Genomic DNA, 4,368 nt, shown 5'->3' with positions numbered 1-4,368 from the left:
ACACATTTTCTGAAAAAAATATACTGGAAAATTCATAATTGGATAAGCAAATGTCACTTGAATTGTTCATCGATTTGTTAGATCCTTAGTGATCACACCTATTATTCTTCAAGAATATAATACGGCTTTGTGAATATGATTTTTAGTTAGTTGGCCGGTTTCAGACTTTGTATTTACATACATTATTATAAAAGCAATCTAGGAGAATTTTCTTTATGGTTCCTTTCTTAAATCTACTATGTGAGATGAGAATGGCCTTTCTTCAGGATAGGGCCATGTAAGGAATTGACTCATTGATAAATTCTAGCTGACAATAGCAATAACACTAAGCCACAAATTCAAGCACTTTCTTATAAGACAAAATCTCTCTTTCTTATCAACAAAGGGATGCTATAAATAGATATGATTTCTAAGTAAAAAGCAATGTGGTAATAATTGTTAAGGAGACCCAACAGCCTTTTCTGCGGGTTTTTTGGTACAGGACCATAACCAAAATATAATTCTATGGGGGAGAGAACTAGGAAATTCTGAGAAACATTCACCATGAATGTTTATGTTCATATTTTATGATATGATTAAGGAAATCTGGGTGACATGATTTTGTCTCCTAGGAGACAAAAATAAGATTCCTTTTTAGCCTTTTTCTTCTTCTTTTTTTTGGTAATGGGTGCTGATTAACATTCAGGGTTCCAAATTCTTCATGAATTTTGATGAAGAAACAGTTTTGCTGTCACATGAACCAAATATTTCTCTGTCTTTTGTGTGTTAACTTACAGTGTTAAGGAAGATCCTAACAGATTCCCACACATAATTTCTGAAGCCAGCTGCCGTTATACCGTTTGCCTGGATTCCATGGGGAAGAATCTAAACTATGCTATGAACTCTGTTCCTATTCAGCAGGAGATCTTGGTTCTGAAACGCAAACTTATCGGCTGCAAGCAAAGCTATTGGTTGGAGAAACAGGTGATCACTGTTGGATGCACCTGTGCCTTTCCTACTTCTAACCCTTATCAAAAAAAGGTTTTCTAATATAGTTGAAAAATGGCCAAAGGTGGCATTATATCAGCGGAAATAATCAGGGTGATATGTTTGCTTGGCTAATTGGAAAGAAATTGGTAACTCTGAATGTCAAAGAAAGTAGCCTCCTTCAGAATTATTTTATTTAGAGATCTGATAGTGTATGTATTTAAAATGTATTTAAATGTTCTGGGAATGTACAAAATGGTCATTTTTTTTAATTGGGGGGAGGGGAGTTCAAATGTCCCCCATTTAGCCACTAAGACAGAAAAAAAACCTCCATTGAAGCCCTTCTTGTCTTTGGCTTCAAAAAGAATGTATTGCTCTGTACTAATTTTGTATGATTCATAGTTTTTATTTGTCCTGTTGGTCTAAGTGGATGTCCTGAAAATTGCAATGCATATGATATTTAAAATGTGAGGAGGAGCAAAGAAGAAATATGCTTTTGTCTCTATTTATAAGATGTATTTATAATACCATATTTATGCATTTGCAGAAACATTGTTGGATAAAATTTTATAGTTTATCAGTATTTATTCAGTAATTTATGTAGTAAATAAAAAGGTTGATATATTTAATTGTCCACATAGTCATTGCTTCCCCAAATATCCATTTACTTTCCTTTGACACAATCGTCATTGTGACACAACTATTTGGTATTTAGAAAAGATGCTCTGAGTCCATGGGATAGAACGCTAAGAGCAGACACATGTGTTAATATGGATGAAAATGTGACTCACCTACCCATTACAATCTTTTTGAAGGGAAAAAAAAAGAGCTATGTGTAGTATGGAATAGTTGGAAAGCAGAGCTCAGGCTCAAACATGGCTTGAAGGTTCTTGGTAAACTTTGTCCTGGAAGCAAAGGTTCATTCTTTTCCAAAGCTCAGCTGGGTTGGGTGCAGTTGGTGGCCTTGATCATGTTAGTCTTCTGCTCAAACAAAGTAATGGGTTCAATTGCCATGCTGGCTCAGTTTCCTAAGGATCCTATATCTTACCCTGGTCTTCTTAAGGGACACAGTTAATAGTATCTGGCCCTGTTTCAGGATAAATAAGCATCTGCTTAAGTGTCAGGATTTCATTTTGGATCTGACTCTGTCTGCAGGCAGGATCTATTCACTCCCCAGTCTAGGGCATCTCCAATCTCTGGTTGCTTTTCTATCATTTTTGGCAAAGTAGAAATAGAATTCTTTATTGGCCAAGTGTGATTGGACACACAAAGAATTTGTCTTTGGTACATATGCTCTCAGCGTACATAAAAAGAAAAGGATACATTCATCCAGAATCATAAGGTACAACACTTAATGATAGCCATAAGGTACAAATAAGCAATCAAATCATACTAGGAAACAATCAATATAAATCATAAGGATACAAACAACAAAGTTACAGTCATGTAACGATGAGAACAATGAGAAGATTAATAGTAGTGCAGATTTAGTAATAATTTGACAGTGTTGAGGGAATTATTTGTTTAGCAGAGTGATGGCATTTGGGAAAAAACTGTTCTTGGGTCTAGTTGTTCTGGTGTGTGGTGCGATTTAGCTTCACTAGAAAGCAGGATTTCCTAGCTAAACCACGCGGCACAGCTGATCATTGGAAATACTGGTTCAGAGGAACCGGTAGCTTTTTTAACTACCATTTTGACTGAACTGGAGGATTTCACCCCTGGAAATTATGCTGAGAAGTAAGGCAGGAGAAGGTCCTACAAAAAAAGGCCTAGTGAGGTTTCAATCTGCCTATCTCATAACTAAACTATACAAATTCAGATGAGCGTCTCCCATAACACCTGCTCCCCAGAAATTGATAATTTTATCTTTACATTTATCCGTTTGGCAACAATAAGGACATTGCACTAGTATCTGATGGCTTTTGCATAGCCCTAACTATCCACATGAATCTTTCTTTCTTGCCTCATTTTTTTTTTTTTGGGATATATTTATTTTGGGTTATTTGTCTAAAATGTCATTTTGATATTCTTTGGATTATTTGGTTTGCACTGAGATTACAGATATGTGGTAGCCTCTCCCCACCCCCAAAAACACCTTGCATTTGATCTGTTTCTTGGTATCTTACCATGTTTTCATTCTATTTATTTTGTTCAATGAAGACTCATTTCATTTGACTGATGTAAGTGAAAAACTACAGACAGTCCTTGAGTTCTTTCCAAGAATATCTCCTGAACTAACTGAATACTAACCAAGAGCTTCAGAATGTGGTGCATTGTGGCTTTGTGTCTTTTGTTCTATCAACTAATATTTGGAATAAGGACCCACTTGACCCTAAAGTCTAGTATGGTTTCCAGGCCTGACACTACCACTCCTACATGTCTGCTCAAGCACTAAGGTTTAAATGCTTAGTCAGCCTGTCCTACATTTCACATCAATGAAAACCACTGTTCTGTCGTCCCCCCACCTCACCTAAGAAAACACAAGCGCTGAAGGATGTCTGCCAACAATTTATTTACAAGTTGTGGAATAAAAGGGATAAAAGGAAGGAGGGGCCTGGAGAGGGAGTGTTGTGACTCCGGCCTCCGAGCCTGTCCTCACGGAGGAGGATGACTCGGCAAGTGAGGGAGAGGAGCCAACAAGGCCTCCCTCTCCAGGTCCCTCCTTCCTGGCAATGCCTCAAGTGCCGGCGGAAGGCCAGGAAGAAGGCGTGTCAGAGCCCCCACAGATAGAGGACAAGGAGGAGCAATCCTGGATTGACCCTAGACAGCGTCGGAAAGAGAGGCGTGTGCAGCAGAGGAAGAGGTGTGGCAGACCCAGAGAGTGCTGAGTCACTGAGCCACACCCCACAGGGGATAAAAGCGGGTGGGGTTGCCATCTGGCCCTTGTGACGGACAAAAGCTACTAAGGGTGAACTGCATCGTGTGAGCTTCAGACAGTTTTTTGATTTAAGGCTTGGATTTTCGTGAATAACTCTTGACCATTCTTTAGACTCCTGGTTGCTCTGGCAATGGACTGTAAACACGCTGGTTCTTGATAAGAACTTGGCAGGCACTTGAAGAATAGCTGCCAGAACTTTTCTCTGCCAAAGGAAATCAGGCCAACTTGTAAATAAATTGCTGGCAGACGTTCTTTGGCACGTGTGTTTTCTTAGGTGAGGTGGGGGGGACAGAACAGGGAGGCCTTGTCGGCTCCTCTCCCTCACTCTCTGAGTCATTCTCCTCCATGAGGACAGGCTCGGGGGCCGGAGTCACAACAACCACTTTTGGATACAGGAGGGAGCGGGAGGTCTACTGACACAACAATCTCTTTGGATGACTAGTCATCTCTGCTAATAACCAGGCATTGTTAGATGGGCCAGAGGATACCTCCAAACCTCTCTGCCATGTACAATGATTTACAAA

Source organism: Ahaetulla prasina, chromosome 1, assembly GCF_028640845.1.
Source record: "Ahaetulla prasina isolate Xishuangbanna chromosome 1, ASM2864084v1, whole genome shotgun sequence".
NCBI lineage: Eukaryota > Metazoa > Chordata > Lepidosauria > Squamata > Colubridae > Ahaetulla > Ahaetulla prasina.
The sequence above is the reverse complement of the archived record's forward strand: the minus strand, read 5'-3'. Positions refer to the sequence as shown.